This window comes from Oenanthe melanoleuca, chromosome 2 (assembly GCF_029582105.1).
Source record: "Oenanthe melanoleuca isolate GR-GAL-2019-014 chromosome 2, OMel1.0, whole genome shotgun sequence".
NCBI lineage: Eukaryota > Metazoa > Chordata > Aves > Passeriformes > Muscicapidae > Oenanthe > Oenanthe melanoleuca.
Genome location: NC_079335.1, coordinates 86191438 through 86208746, shown reverse-complemented (window position 1 = coordinate 86208746; position 17309 = coordinate 86191438). Strand labels below are relative to the sequence as shown.

The 17309-nt window shown below is 38.6% G+C and overlaps 1 protein-coding gene across 9 annotated transcripts in view; it reads right to left on the bottom strand.

Annotated features, from left to right (window-relative positions):
* PHACTR1 (phosphatase and actin regulator 1) overlaps positions 1-17309 on the bottom strand; it is a 297444-nt gene that overhangs the window by 71847 nt on the left and 208288 nt on the right. The gene's annotated exons all lie outside the window — the stretch shown is intronic.

Genomic DNA, 17309 nt, shown 5'->3' with positions numbered 1-17309 from the left:
TTGACAGAAATGGCAGTAGACTGATTGGAGGGCATGTCTGCACACCCATTGCTTGATTTTGACACATAAGCCAAACATTTTTGATTTCTGTGGAGAATTAGAGACAGCAAAAGGAGAAAAAGGAAATTAGTGCAGAAGCTGGAGAGAGAAAGGTAAGAAAAAAGGCAGCACAAAGGCTCAAACCAAGGAAAGATGTGGCCACAGAACATGGTCATGGACTGTGTCCAGGCTGTGGAAGAGAATGAGAGCCAAGGCTTCTTTGCCACTTTTTCCAGTGAAGGCAGATGAAGGTGTTTGGGACAGGGCAAAAAATGAGCTATTTAATAGAGCCTTCTCATCTCTGGAGGGTGTTTTCCCCTAAAGAGATGTAAAGGAGGGAAACTCCAAGGGAGCCACTGCAATTCACACCAGATCTGAATAGCTAGATTTCTGTATTGGCTGCTTGGAGACCATGATCACTGAGGCACAAAACGACAGATAGGAAATACACGTTTCTTTATGCAGTAGTAATTAAAACAATGTCCAATTAACCAAAACACCACAAAGGACACACACACAGGCAGAGCTGAAAGCCAGCGAGCCAGGGGCTCAAGGAGTGATGGGAAGGAGTGGCTGTGACTGAACCTGCTCTGTGAGAAACAAGGCTGTGCCTGCCAAAAAAGAGGCACAGTCAAGGGCAAATGGCTCCTGCCATATGCTCCTCTATCAGACCCAGCACTGATTCATGCACACACAAATGAACTGGGACTTAGCATCCTCAGCCTGCCCAAGGCAGATTTAAAGCAAAAGAGGCTTGGAAACCCTATCTCCTCCCCTGGAAACAGGAAAGTGCCTCTTTTGGTACTGCTGTGTGTTGACTGTTCCCACAGGGACACACATATCTGATGAATTAGCTATGCCTATACAGCACACTGTGCTCATTGCAAATCATATGCTGCCAGATACTTTGGGCTCAGTATGAACAAGGCCAGCTCTGCTTCTTCTTCTCCATGGGATAAATACAGGCTTCCCTATTTTTAAAATCAGTTTTGAACATGTATTCTTCAGGACTAAGATGACCAATGTGTTCAGTCAGAAGCTAGTTAAAAACCCTGCTCTCCCCAGAGAGAGACACACTCTCTGAACTTCAGCGTGGATCAGAATTAAAGGCAGGTGCCTTTGCTGAAGCACAAGACCCCATACCCATTAACCAGCCACATGGTGCAGTTTGATTTTGGAGACTGTCAATGTAGCAGCCACAGCATTTCCCTTAAACTTTCTTGAAGAAGTGCTGTAGGCACCTCAACTGACTTGCAATGAAACACTGATTTCTAAGTTTCTAACACACTTTTGAAAAGAAAGGCCCAACAATAAAACTCTGGAGTCACACTGCAGACTGCTCCCCAAGCTGCCTTTTCCCTGTGCTGAAAGGGTCTTGGTCTGGTAAAGCATTTAAAACTTTTTCCTCTTCCTCCTTAAGAATAGCTGCTCTCAGACCTTCCAGGAAAAGCCAGAACAAGCTGCAGCTAATTCCTGAGCCTTCTCCTACCAAAGAAATTGTTAAAACTCTGACTGGGTTTAAGGAGCAATTTGGTGGCACTTAGCACCTTTTCTAATAGGTCTCAAAAAGTGTAATTTCCTGTTACAATAAGCAGCAAACTGAATTTGCTCTTCAGTGGGAAACCAAGCTGGGTGAGTCAGCAGCAAAGCAGCAGCAGCACTGCCCACAGAACAAAGTCAAAGGCAGAACAAAGACACAGGCAAATTCTATTTCTGTGCTTGACCACAGGTAGCTAAGTAACAGATCCACATGTTGCACACAAACTCACTGGGTGTCCTGTCTCACCCTCCAGTGAAGAGCTGGTTATGCAAGGTAGCAGCATTACGACCAATTTCATGGCTAGGAGGTCCCACCATTTTATCATAGTACTGGTAAGAACCACAGTAATTTTTGCAGGCTGGAGTTCAGGCTTTTGGGGAATCAGGTGCTAAAAAGGGCTATCAGGACATTAAGAAGGAGCATATCTTCCAAACCAGTTGCAGAGGAAAACCCTTGGGTAGTAACCAAGACTTCTCAAAGTAGTGGACTATTTTTGTAGTCACAGAATTTCAAAGTTAGAATATATGTATTTGGAAGACTGAATATATATGGTCAGATTTCTCAGATACGTCCTATTGTAATCTGCTTGTGTTCAAGAATAAAAAAACCCACAACCCTCGAGCTGAAGCTCAGACAAAACCAATTTTTCAGTTCCTAAATCCTTTCTAAGTAGGTACAAGACTTATAGTATTAATTATTTTCCTACTAAGCCAGTTTAATTAATAAGATATTTAGAGGAAGGGCATGCTGGGCTAAGAGCAGCACTGAATGATAACAGATGTTATACTAAAACTATGGAACAGGCTGCCTTTCTTCAATACAAATCTTTCTCCTAAACAAGTGTCATGCATTTAAGTGCATAACCTGCTATGCTACTGCTGATCAGATGGGGAAAAAATATAAGCATTTGGATGCAGAACTCATTAGGATCTAACACCCTGAAGAATGAAATTCTTTACTTGGTCTGGATTTCTCTGGCTAAGATTGCCAGTTCTTTTATGAAGGATTTTCTTTTCAAGCAGAAAGCTGGTACAAAATAAATTCATTCACTCTTCACTGAGAAGGAATCCATTCCCAGCTGAGGATAAATATAAACCTTTGAATTAATCCTTGATTCACGAGAACCATGTAAATTCTGTGATGGGAAAAATCAATTATAATTAATATTTAAGAAAAGATGTACTACTTCATTAATGATTTTCTTTGGTGATTAACCTCATTTTTTTTCATTTGTACAACCTTCCAGGAGATTAGAAATAAGCATTAAGCCCTCTTTATGAGATCTACTTATGCCAGAAACTAGTTACTGTGACAAATTCATCCACTCTACAAGAAACTCTCAGTTACTAGTTTATAGAAATGAGCCTATGTGTATTTTATGGTAGAAGTGTACAGATTCTGCCAGTGTGCTCTGCAGTACGCTGTTCCTTTCATGCTTTGATGAAGAAACAGTGGGAAATGTTTTTATTAATGTTTCTGAGCTGGTATTTTTGAACTCGTCCCTCAGGAGCAGCACCCCTCTGCTGTTCAAGCAGAGTTTTTCTCTGTGGCAGACCCATTAAGATCAGTAAAGCCTTGACAGGGTCAGGAGGAGCTCCTGCCCCTCCGCTCTGGAAATCAAACAGAGTTTTGTCTTTATTCCTTTAATAGCCACAGTGCTCCGTGATGGCAGTGGCTGGGGCTGCTCCTCCAGCTGAGAAGGTGAAGCTCGCTGCTGCCCGTGTGCCAAGCGCTTCTGCTGCTCCATTAACCAGCCAAAGAGGCATTTATGCACTCATACACACAACCTTTCCCTCCTCCCAGCCTTCCCTCCAACTCTACAGCATCTCAGATGAACTATTCCAACCCGCATCTATATGAGGCAATCATAAATTAATAATAAATATTATTACACAAGGTAATAATACAGTGTCTTCCTTTGCAGCAATTGTCATGTTGGTGCTTAACCAAGGGGTGGACTAAATAAACAAGTCCTGCCTTTTTCATCTGACAACTGAAACTAAATCCCAGTCTGTGCTGGCCAGTTGGATCTTAACCTTGCTGTTTTCTGAGGTTGTCCTTGGCTTTTGTTTTAAAAAGCACTGGAGGATGCTTTGCATGAACTCCTCCATTCAAAGGCCATTATAATTTTCATTATGATTTTAGAAAGTAAAGGTTGTTACAGGATGAATCTGAGAGCAGAAGTTTTCTGGTGCATCAATTATACTTTCAATAGGAATCTGCTTTGCTAATAATTCAGATCTGAATAATTAGAAACATGCAAACCAATTGCTTTGCACAATGTTTAGATAAACAACCATCAATGTTTTCTTTAGATTTACAAGGAAGAAGAGATTTTCAAATGTGATGGATTATGTATTTAAAAATGCTGCATCATCTTGAAAATTTTCCAACTATGTAGACTTTCTTGGCAATCAAATGGAGCAGGATTCAGCTGATACAAATTTCTACAGTGTGGACTTCTGCCTTTGACTTGGCCTCCTTATATATTAAGTCTTGGGCATGATTAACCTCAGACTAATGTAAAAATCTAAACAAGATTGAACTGTACCTTGGAAGTGCCTGTTAGGCTTCACTGACTGTAAAGGAAGCTAAGGGTGAGTAGCTGAGATAAAGATGCATAAAAATAGAGTTGACTATACTCCTGAAATCAAAATTGACTGAAAAGGGTCGTTTTAAGAAAATAAATGCTGCTATAGATGAAAGTATTAGATATCACTGAGGAAAATGCAGATGTGTTAGCTCACAGAGAGCTCCATTAATTTTGGGATTGTTTTAATAGCTGTGGCATGACACTCAGCACTGCTGCTGTGAGCTTGAGGTATGATCAGTGCCAAAACATATCTTGGTTGAAATAACTGTGTTGCTCTGTTCATTGCTAAATATGATTTTTGCTTGGCTTCAAACATGCATAGGTCTCTTGAAGCTCTTATTGTGACTGTAGCCTAGCACTGCCATTCTATGAGATAAAATAAGTGAACACTAGAAGGAGAAAAATAGGCTGGTATAAAAGACTGAGCTTGATTTGGAAAAGTGTATAGAAGTATACCTCTCCAAATCAGCTGACCAAGTAAACCCCCTTCAGTGTGTGAATCTCTTGGAAAACTTCTGTGGCATGTGCTACAAGAAAAACTAATAACAAAGAAAAACCCCACAGCATTGATGCCACACTAAAGTGTAACTCAAAACACTCTTTAAGCAAACCAGGATCATCATTATAGAGGTGGAAAAGTGAGGTACAGACAAGCTGAAACAACTCAGTGTGTCACCTGCTACACCAGTAGCAAAGCATTAACAGCACCTGTTCTGTGACCAGGGCCAACACTCTCAGCTAGGATATGACCCTTCTAGAATTAAAATTTGGTACTGTAATCAACGCAAATAAAATAACAGGAAAAAGAGGCAAAAATAAAATCCCCCCCACCTCCCCTAAGTGAATAATTTTATTTTATTTCATTTCCAGTCTAGCATATACAACTGGATTTATTTTAGATTATGACTGTGTAAAAGCACAGAGAAGATGATGTCATGGCATCTCACTTCCACTCAAATTCAGACCAGATCAAGACAATGGTTCCTTTCCAGTTACAAGCACTGGACTGGTAGAATGATAAACTTCATTTGTGACAGGTAAGCCTTTGAAATAACACAGTAAAAAAACACACATTCCTTTGAGAGAGCAGGATCAAATCTAAAATTCCTGGTTACTCACCGGAAGACTTTAGGAGGTGTAATAGTTGGCAAACCTGGTAACTACAGATAAAAATTAAATCATCTCTACCTTACTGATTGAGAAAGTAAAACGGCTGAAGAAGTGAAAGCAGCCTTAAGAAAACTCTAGACTTGTACTGACCATTACTACATGTAAAGTGCCAGAGGACAGACCTGGGAGGAAAGTGGATGCAAAGTCAAATCTGCAAATACAGAATTGCAGAAGCTAATCAAAATACTGCAAACAACACTAAGTGAGCTCACAATACAGTAACATAACCCAGAAATACAGCATACAACCAGAAATTCAGCAAACACAAGGAAAGGCAGAGAAATGACATCTGAACAACTCTACCACAATAGTTCTTAATTCTTTCTGAATCAAAGAAATCAGAAACCTAATCCAAGAACAGATGGACTGTGGTTTTTCTCATACAGAAGGATTAAAAAAATCAATCAAAGAAGGTGTCTTCCCAGGGAAAGAACTACACTTCAAGTCAGATCCAAAGAAACCCAACATAATGGATTTCACAAGCCAAGCTGAGCTAGCCTGGTAGAAGATGAATGCATGAAAACAGGAGATAATACATGGTATCTTGACAAACATAACAAAAGCTGTGTGTTAAAAAAGAAAACCAAAATCCCTAAGAAAAAGGATTTGAAAAGAAAACAAGATTGTAAACACCTTAAGAAAAATGTTACCACCCTCGGCTGCCCATCTAATAAACAGCACAACAGAACTCCACTGTGTCGGTGAACTGTGATAATCTATCAAGAGGATTTTGGAAAGATTCACATTTTTACACCTTTTATACGTAATTGCTTTTCTAGTCACACTTGAGAAGTTAGGGATAAATTCAGAAAGCAGACTAGAATACTGAAGAAATGAAGAAAATACATTTCCTCTGTTCTTCCCTCTGAATTGCTGCTAAGTGTTTTCATGAGTTCCTGGATAATACTAGGTCAAGGACTGGAAAGCTGAGCCACCAACTGGTATTGCTTTCCACAGCTTAATGAAAAAGGAGATTCTGCATTTTAATTAAAGAAATTTTTAACAAGGTAACATAGCATATCTTAACATACACCTGCTCTGCAAATACAGTGTGAGTGCAGAGTGGAAAGTCTTAACTTGGCACATAGAGACCTCTTAATTTAGGCATCACAAACAGTAGTGAGGGCATGGTACTGAATTATTATTAGGCTTTCATCCAAGCAAGATGTCAGCCTAGAATAGCCCCTGCTTATGTCCATACTGCTACCAGTAAGTACCCTATGTAGCTATAGCTATGTTAAAGCTAAATTGACCATAGTGATACCACCACAATGAGGTTATGTCCCAAGCACCAGCAAAAGGCAGCTGCTACAATCCTTGTGGTAGGAGATCCATTTACATTTTCACAAATGATGTTTTCCCCTACAGGCTTCCATGCAACAACATGCAGAAGTTGTAGTGTCAAGGAAAAACTAAAAATATGGGTTCTACAAGTCAAACCTTTGCAAGTGGACAGATGAGTGATGCCATCTGAAAAAAAAATGTGGTAACATCAGAAGCAGTTGTACATCCCAAGGAATAGCTGCTTTTTACAAGTGGCTTAACTTGCTTTAGGTACTTCACAGTCTCAGATTTCTGTATGCACATCAGACAAAAACTAAGCATGTGGGTGAAGAGCTGTGTGAGGTATCTGCAAGGTGCTCCCTTTACCCTGAGAAGATAGTTCTCAGAATGATGATACTGCAGTAGGGATCTGCAGAGCCATCTGTAACAGGAGAAATGTCTATTTGCAATACTGCAGTATTCTGCAGCATAATAGTGCAAGGGACCTTCCTCAAAGCAAAAACCATGGTGGGCATCACTTCAGTAAGATAATGACTCCTGTAGCTCTCTGGAGAGTTCTCTCCATGACAGAGTTTACACATGGCATATAACTACCCGGGCAAGCTGCTGCTTTTGGATTTGCTCCTCATCAGACAACACTTCCAGATGGCAAAATACAGAGCACAGTTTACATAAAGAAGTCTAGCAGATGTCAGGAAACTGGATTTTCCAGAGTAACTTTCAAAGGTGAAGGAGTCAGCTTTCCTGGGTAAATGGGGAAAAAATTTAGAGATAAAACCAAAACAGTGTCAGGCTGATGATAAGGAAGCAGAATGAATGCTTGGACAGACAACCTGAAGATGCAACCAAGCTACTGGCCATTATTTTGTCCCCTCATTTACCAGCTGGGAGGATCACCCTGCTGACAGAAAAGAGACCTGTTCTTGGGAAGACAAGCAGCGCAATTCTCTATAGCAACAGCCAATTGCTGTGTATATTTTTATAGCCTGAGTTCACCTTACAGCTGTAACTTTACAAATATATATTGCCTGGTAGCCACTGCCAGACAGATGTGTAAATCCAGTGTTTTACTCCCTAACAACATCCTATTTTTGCTACACTGAAAAAGACCTGCTCAGCTGGGTGCTCTGATTTCACCAGAAAGGGATTTGAGATAATTTTAAATATATTTGCACATTACTCAAACACTGTTGAAGTAAATTACAGTTTTTCACTTACACTGGAATAATTAGCACGCCATAGCCTCCCAAACTGACACACAAAATAGATGGAGACTTGTTTATCTGTGTCCACATGTACGCATTCTAAAAATAAATGATACAAAGCACAGCTTGTGACTAAGAAATACCTACTTAAATCTAGAGTTGGCTTAGCACCGTTTTGAGAGAGATGTTATGAATATTTAATATATTTCACAGAAACCATCAATACTGTTGTACACCCAGAAAATCTTGACTAAGCACACACAAATTAAAAATGCATTTGTTATTGAAATGAACTGGCATCAACCCTTCAACACAGACCTCTGTTAGGAGCCAAACAGGAAATCATTCATTTAATGCTTGATTATAGGAACGACTGAATCACAAAGCAACAAACACTTCCTCCAAAATAAGAAGATTCTTGAATTGCAGCTGTCACACCATCCAGCAATTATATTTGGATGATATTTCCAGCTTGTGCAATGGCACTAGCTGGCTGGTACATAATGCTGAAAAAACTCCAAAGTGTCTTTAATGCCAGTGTCTTATCTCCCAAAATAGAGCAGTCTGCTTTCTGGCTTGGTAGCTGATAACAGTTCAAGCTACAGTAAAGGCCCACCACGCAATTTCAGCATGTTTTACACATTCAGAGTCTTGGTCTGATTTTCTATTGCTTCTTTGGGGTGAAAATATAACATTTCCAGATGGAGAGAAACTTTGCATTTTACCTGGCAGTCCTCTGGAATCAACAGACTGAAAAAAGACCAGACTGTGATTTCAGTTGCAGTAACATGAATACAGAACAGCTTCATGAGAATTTGGCATGCATCATCCTGCTTGTAGTATGAATTATTCCATTATTTCAATAGGAGATATTTTTTAAAAAGCCATGACATTGCAAAAAAAAATGTTGAAGTTACTTGAGAAAATAAAGCATTTTCTCCTCTTATGCTATCTTAATGCTTTTTGGTGTGTGTGCAAAAACACACTTCTGATGCTTGTCTGGGAAGGAGAGACAGTGATGAAGATACAAAACATGTTTAGATGGTAACAGTTTTGAAGTGAAGTACTGATATAAGAAGCAAATTTGAAAAATAATAGGCAGGAAGGACAGTGAAGTGAATGAGATATGATTAATACTCTGGACATTTCTTACAATGTAATCATATTATAGATATAGAAAACATTGTCAGTCTCATATATCAGTATTCCAGTGTAAATGTCTCTGTTTTCCAGAACCTAATACAGTTTTTCTGTTCATTGTTCATTTGGTAGAGAACCAAAGATTGGTAGAATCATAGATGATCTAAGGTTAAAACAGTGGTACTGAAAGGTAAAGGGCATAGCAAACAAGCCCAATATTTTTCACAGCAGTGCTAATCCAGGAGAGTTTCAGCAGAATTGCAGAGTGAAATCCTTCTGTACAAGGAGCTGTGGAAGTCTTTCTAAGTGAAGTGTCACTTGGAGAATTTTTAAAAGAAATCAATAAAATGGAGAGCAGCAAAGTGCCAAGACCAGACAGTTTTCCTCTTAGAATTCCCAAGGAAATCAAATATGAACACAGTAAGTGTGACATGTAACCTAGATAAGAATAGAAACGTGGGAGATGGCAAATAGAAGGTTGCTATTCTTTAGAGGCTGAAAGTCATCTGGGAATTACAGACCAGTAAGCCTGGTTCCCATCACCAGGAACAGTTATACAGAATAAAGCTAGAATGTGGGGATGTAGAACAGAAGGGAGATGAGAGAAGAATCATTCCAGGTTGGAAGTCAATGAATGAAGATGCTTGTTCCAAGTCAGACTCCTCAGAGTTCCAAAACTCCTATGTTAAGGTCATTGGAAGAATTAAAATTGCTTTAGATAAGGGTGATTATCCTCTAGTGGAATAACATGTAGAAATCAAAGAGTAATGCTCCATACATAAGCAGAGGGATGTAGCACTACCTGCTGTCTTCTTCAGAAAAACACAGTTAAGAAAGGCTGACCATAGGGAGATGACAAAACTTGCTGACTGCAGTCAAAACTAAGGCTGACTGCAAAGAGCTACAAGAATTCTTATGATACTAAATTATGTGTGACAAAATTCAACACAGATAAGAGCAAAAAAGACATTTGGGAAAAGGCAGCCCTAACTCTATGCACTTAACAGCTATATTAGTCATTCCCACTCAGAAGATAGTGCTTGGAAACTCTGCAGAGAATTACCTGAAAACATCACCTTAATTCTTGGGGCAGTAAAAAAAGGCAACAGAAATCTGAAATTACTAGGAAATATATACAGCCCCTTTGTTCTAGTGTAATAGTCTACAGCTAACACAAGTTTGGGTATCCATCTCCAAGGAGATACATTAGAACTAAAAAAAAAAATATGAAAGAATAGTAACTAAAGGGATAAGTTTGCAGAGAAATAAAGAATAGTAGCAAACCACATTTTTTGTCATCTCTTCTTTTACAGCAAGGTCCTGGTTGCCCTGATAGTCACTAAAATACATGGTAACTGCCATCTAGGCTGTGCACTGTGTAAACCAGACCATTCCCTTGGAGGAAAGTCAAGGCACAAAACAGGAAAGAGAACATCAGTACACATATTGCACACATCCTCTGCTGGGAGCTACACCAGACAGGGCTGCCTTGGCCTGGAATAGCCCTTCAAAGAATCCCCACAGCCCTCACATGCTTCCAGACCCACAGAGGAGAGGAAACCCATGGCACAAGGGTTTTTGCCCTCTGAATGCATGAGGTGTTCTCATTGACTCATTCATGAAATGCCAGAGATAAAGGGCACCCAACAAAATGGTCAGGGTGCAACAGAAAGAAAGGTTATTTTGTGCACAATGCCTTTTTTCTTTGTGGAATTGTCTGCATGAGATATCCATTAAAGCAAAATTTGGTTCCAACAACACAAAGGGTAAATCCACATGGCTTGATTTGGATGCAGCTTTTAGCTTATGAATGTCTGAGTGCTGCAATCTGATTTCTTAAGTCAGGAGTCAGATAAATAGATGCTTACCCTGCTTCTTGCGTGTAACACAACCACTGAGTACAAGAAAAGATACTGAACTACCACAGACTGCAGTTTAATCTACTATGTCTGTCCTGGAGTCTATTTATCTTTACAACATGTGTTTAATGAATCAGGAGAAAACACCCTTGATCCCAACACTCAAAACTATTCCATTATCTAACAGTCAGGAAATGTGCAAAGGCAGCTGATTTGCCTTTGAAAGAAACTTGAATTTTTATCTCCTTACCATGCATGTCAGGGGATTTTTCTTACATGATTAAATCAGACCTGTTAAGAAATACAGAGTTCAACACACTGATATCTAAAATTACAAAAATGGATTCAGGTTTCATGGCCTGTATAATGCTGGTTACAAAAGTAGCTTACTAGCTAGTGTGGCATCTGGGTTCAGAAACCTTTTCCAACACAGGCTTCAGGAATTTTCATGATTAATTTCAGAGAATATTAAGACTTCTTATACTTTGTTTCTTTCAGTTCTAGGAAGTACAAGAATGTGTGCTATATTTCATGTTGGACAAATCTTAATTATAATTAATTGCTTTCTGGCAATACAGTATGTGAAGTGACAGTGGAATGTGAACCTGAAATCTGAAATCCTGCCCAGTGTTGGGTTATGACCTGAATGTAGATGGTTTTCTAACAGAGAATAAAGTCGACTTGTTCTGCAGATTTTGACAAATACTTCACAAAAGAACCACAGAGATAATGCAAATCACTGCTCCGTGGCAATTGCAAGTTTATTCAAAGATGACACTGCCTTGAAATAATTTTTGAAGATTATCAAAATGCCATTATGTTGTTATAAATACATTAATTAAAATGTTACTGCTGTAGCTTCAAATTTCAGATATAAGTCAGGAAAAAAAAACCAAACAATTTAGTGAATAACTCCACCTAAATATTCTTCTGTTCCAACTTTATCCTGGCATTTTTTAACATCAGTAATATTTGGATGATTTATTTTTGTGAAATTTCACTTCTGTTGCATAATAGCAAGAGATGTCAGTCTATTTCTACCATCATAATTAGTTGCTGTGGAGATGGCTGGAATATCATGAATTATTATAATTGCAAATAAGGAATAAGCAGCAGGAAAAGATGACATTGATAATGTGAAAATATTGCAAGGTTCCTTGAAACTAGCTGACTATAAGATATTTGAATTTGCCATAATAACAAGGAGGCTTCCAGAATAAGGGGGTGGTGTACATTTCAGACAAATACACTGTGAAGAAACACGACAGTTATATATGATGGCATCTTAAATTTAGCTTAACATTAAAGCAAAATTATCATACAACCCACACATCTTCTGATTTTGTTGCATATAATTTTGCTCCAGGCCTGTAGAAAAGCCATTTGTGGCATTCACCTTTATTACTATGAGGCAAAAAAAACCACAGCAGCAATCCATAAAATCAGTAGGTGTTATCCTGAACTAATCTTCTTTGGCAGATAAATGAAGGACAAACAGGTGTTCAAGTATCTGCATGAAAAGCAGCTAGAATTATCCCTTTGACATCATTCTTTAAAAGGCAGGAATCATATTCTGTCTTCCACTGGAGACTAATGAACTTGGAGGGAGAAAGGACTAAGTAGATGAAAATAAAATTCCTGATGTACTTTTTTAATAGCAGAAGTCTTTTACATCATGTTGTCTTTTGTTGCAGGGCTGCCTGGCAGTCCAATCTCACCTCAGAGCTTCATTAAGTGACTGAGTGTAATGATGCTGCCTTCATAGAGACACTGTGTGCACTCCCAAAATGACAGAATTATTAAATCTTTGCCTTTTCTGCTTCAGTAGCAGGAAGCAATTGTCCTAAATTGAAAAAAAATCCACAAATCATGCTTTTATGAAGAAACAAACTTTTAAAAGCTTGACTAAGCTAAATACTGAGTTAAATACTCTCTTACATGTTGCTGTTCAGAGCTTTGTTGTTGCATTCTGAAATATGAAGGGAAAGTGAGAAGCATCAAGGGAAAGTGAGAAGCAGCTCTCTGTAAAACAAGATTTCTTTCTGAGCACAGCTGAATGACTGATATCAGAATTATATTCCCAAGATTTCCATGCCATTATTTGGATAGCTTTTTAAACACCAAACAAGTCTCCTGGCATCTTATGAAGATGATAAAGACAACTTACGTGGGCTGACCTATAGATGTTTGAGCTCCAGAATATCAATGTATTTTTACTGATTGAGCAACCAAACACCAGGTGTTTTTGGTATCAACAAAACTCCTCAGCTCAAAGACACAGGAATGGATTCTGTGAGGGTGAACTAACACATTCCATTCTGACTATGTTCAGAGAGCAGTTCTCATCAGCCCCTTAACAAGGCAAAATCATGCTCCTCTGCTGTCTTATCCATCTACTGCACCTTTCCAAGGCACTGTTGCTGATGCAATAATATGACAATTAGGCTAATTTGATGTGAAACCTTTTGTTTTTAAACTCAGCAGTTAATTAAACAACAAAAAAAAAACCCACAAAAAACCCCAAAAAAACCCAAAAAAAAACAAACAAAAAAAAAAACCACCTGAAAATGCATCTGGTTTGGAAATCTCTGTGTTGGTCAAAGTAAAGACTGCACATCTCCCATCCTCTCATAAAGGCTGGGTAGGATGGGCAGTGGCTACCTTTTACTTCTACATGGCAAATACAACCATAACACACAGCTGCATACTGCAGGACTATGCATTGATACAGCTCTGGGGGATTATCTTAAATATAATGGAGCTCAAGTAGCATTTTTATGTTGCTTGTTAGACCTCAAGGAGGAGTCAGGAAAGTGTGTCTGCTTATCACAGAATTGTAGAATGGTTTGGGTTGGAAGGGACCCTAAAGATCATTTAGTTCCAGCTCCCCTGCCATGGGCAGGGACGCCTTCACCAGACCAGGTTACTCAGAGCTCCAGGTACCACTGAAGGAAATATTCAGTCAGGATTATATATGGAGTGAAATCAGACATATTCAGAACAGGTGTACTGCCTTGGCAAGGGACAGAAGAGAGCTAAATAATTATGATTTTATATTTAATGACTCTGTATTTATTTAGTCAATTGACAGATATAGGCTGGCTTCCCCCCATCTCAACATATAGTGAGTTCTGACTTTCTTTCAAGAAAAAAATAAAGGCCTGACTTAGGTAATTAATTACTACAATCATAGAACCAAGTCCTGCTCTCATTACGTTTTTTAAATCTTAGATTAAATTATTCACTAGAGTTCATTTGCTTACTGCAGATATAAATTGATGCACCAGGGTGTCCATCTTTTTGCATTACTTAATTTACTCTAAACAATAGTGTAAGTTGACAGTTTAAAAAAAAAATTTAAAGAACAAGAACCTCTTCTGTAAAAAAAAAATAAATTAATTTCAGTTGCTTGTTCTACTTGAATTTTTTCTTACTACATAAAAAGTTCTAAACAGTAATAGAGGCAATCAATAGTTTCATACTGTTGTTTTCATTCCATCTCAGAAATACCAGCTAAAAAGGTGCCTATTTACCTCTGGTTTTATTAATGACCTTTTAAGAGACTGAACTTATATTTGTTGTGTGATGTAATGGACTTCTTACATTTGTTCTTTCCCCAAAGAGTTAATTGTGTGTTTGATTGACACTATGAAAACCAAACTTTTGGGTAACATTTTTTGCCACTCTTTTCTGGAGAGGATTTTAGCTGAACTACTCAGAATAACTGTCTTCCAGAGCAGATAAAAGTCAGTAGTTTTTATATGCATGAGAAAATGCAAATATAAATACATGATAACCTTAATCTTCTCTGTAAATGTAAGAAAATGGAAAGAGAAGCTCTCTTCCCATTGAAGGTCACTTTTACCAAAGATCAGATACCAGAGCTCAAAGGAAAATCTATGATGCATTTGATTTCCCACATTGTGTTCTGCTCTATCCCTTTCTTTGGGCCTGACATGCTGCAAGAAGAGCAATCACAGTAACATAAGCATTAGGTACAGGCTCTGACAACCAAATCAAACTTTAAGAAAAAAAATCAATTGACACATTAAAATTGCTTTTGGTATCATCTTTCATCAGAAGGACAGTAATATATCCTGAGCCTATATAAACAGATCACTCAGCCACGCCTGAAGTGCAGCCAGGACTGGGGTGGGAAGCAATAATTGTGATGTGCTAGCAAACACAGCACCGTGTCTCTTGAGAGAAGGAAAAATCCATCATCAGTTGAAATTTCAGGGTCAAAGTATGAATGGAGAAGGCTGAAATAATTGCCCCAGGTAGAACTTGATCCAAAGGCTAGGTTAGTGTTCTTGTTTTTGAGGAACTTTCTAAGTTATCTTCACTGACTCAAGTAGTTCTTAAAGCCTGTCTTCCTCTGAAACATAATCCTTAGGAGAATGATTTTCCTTAGTTCATAGTTTAACTTAGAGAATACAGTGGATCCTGTAGCCAGTCACTAACACTTTCCAGAGCTCTGCTGGTTTCCCTAGAAAGAATGTAAATCCCAAGGGGGAAAGAAGCATGAAGAACCTAGCCTTCACCACGCAGTAAGAGCTAAACTTTTTAGAGAAGCAGAGACCCTGCATTATAATATCCCTGTGCTGAAGTAGGAGACCATGCTCCTCTTCCCTATGCCTTGGACCTGAACAAAACCAGTCTAGGACTGGACACGTACACTAATAGCAACTGGAAAGAAAGTTTTTACACCAACTTTCTTGATGTGCAAAGGTAAGTGCACAGAACAGATACCAGAAGTTGGGAGAAAAAACAGACCAGTTCTGGCTCAGATATTTTTAAGAGCTTTCTAAAATAAAAGCTGTATATGAATTTTGATGGAGAAAAGAGATGAGGAAAGCCTGTCTGGTGAAATCTTGATTATTTATGAATTTGCCCTTGATAGAATTCATCAGCTTACCATGCTGGGAAAGCAAATGTCTTGATAATGCAAGAAAGTTTTCTGAGCATTTCCCAAAGTGTGTAGGAAAATACGATAAGAGTTCAGCTTACTAGAAACTATGAATAAATAAATATATAAATATGGGAATTTTCCTTCTGGCCAATTTTGCTAATAGACTGTTTTGCTTTGCATTCTGCTCTAGTCCTTTAAACATATCCTCATATTCACATGGAACCGTGCACCGTAGCTTTATTCAAAGTGAGTAATGGAGAGCACCAGCATCAGTGGAAGTTCATTGACTGTGGACTAATTTTTTATAAGAGAAACATGAGTCTGCTTATAATGCAGGGTGCAAAATGAATATGAAAGAGCTGCTCATTAACTTAATGACAAAGGTATGGCACAGGGCCAATCTTTCCTATATCACCAACACTGGCAGACTTTTAACCACACTTCCTAGAGTGGACAGGTGATGTTTTTCACAGTATCACAGTAGTTACGTGGCTCTTAAAAGAAGTTAGAATTAGTTCAACATTTTGCTGAAGAATAGTTCCTCATGCCAGTTTTCATGAATAAAATAAAATGCTTTCTTTAAGCTGTAAAATCCTGAAGCTTCGGAACCTAACAAGACAATGAGTCTGTCTTAAAGGCTGGTTGTATCCAAACAAAATTTTCAAATCTCAGGTGAGCTAGAATCTTCTTAGCAGGAAGACCACACCCAAGACAAATCCTTGCTTTTTCTCTCTTTGCTGGTTTTTTTTTCTTTTTTTTTCAGGAACGTGTTCCTTTCGCATTCTTTGATTCTTTTCCTCCCCTTCAGTCCCTGAAAATATGCAGTAACTAAATACAGGCTGACTGGAGAAGAGGGAAGGAAATTGCCTTAGCAAGCTGATAAAAGTAGTTGCTTATTATCTTTCTTAAATCTGGGCTTGAGTACTCTTTTTTTTTTCCCAGACTCCCCAGTTTTTGTAAAGTTCCATGGGGTTGTTTTGCTGGACTCATAAATTACAGCACAACCCAATTCTCTTGCTCTGTGAGGTGCTGCACTGTAATTAATAAATCATTTGAATTTCAACAGCAGCTTCTGTCAAGGAAGATCAAAGAGCCCAAATATTAGAGTAGTGTGTTAACATACTCTCTCTTCCATACTGTTCCTATGGGATATCTAAGGCAAACTCCACATCTGTGCTTGATCCACAGAGAGATCTCCCTCACCACTATTCAGCAGCTAATGCCAGAGGATGGAGAAGCCAGTCCTCCTGCCCCATGGATCTTGTAGATTGGAGCATCACTGCTCTCTATCCCATAGATCATAGCAATAAGCACCAGGATGACAACACAGTACATAATCTGAGTTATGACTCCTATAATTTCCTGTGAATGAAGGAAATTTCACTTTGTTGGCTGGATCCATAAACCTGGCCAATAACTAAAAAAACAAAGGACCTACATCTCCAACTCAACTAGTTCCATATCCACCCTGGAAACTCTGGGTTTGCAGGAGTTACTCTTTTGAAATGAAAGCACAGTTTCATTTGAAATTAATTGAACTTTGGTAAGTAAAAATATCAGGCTCACT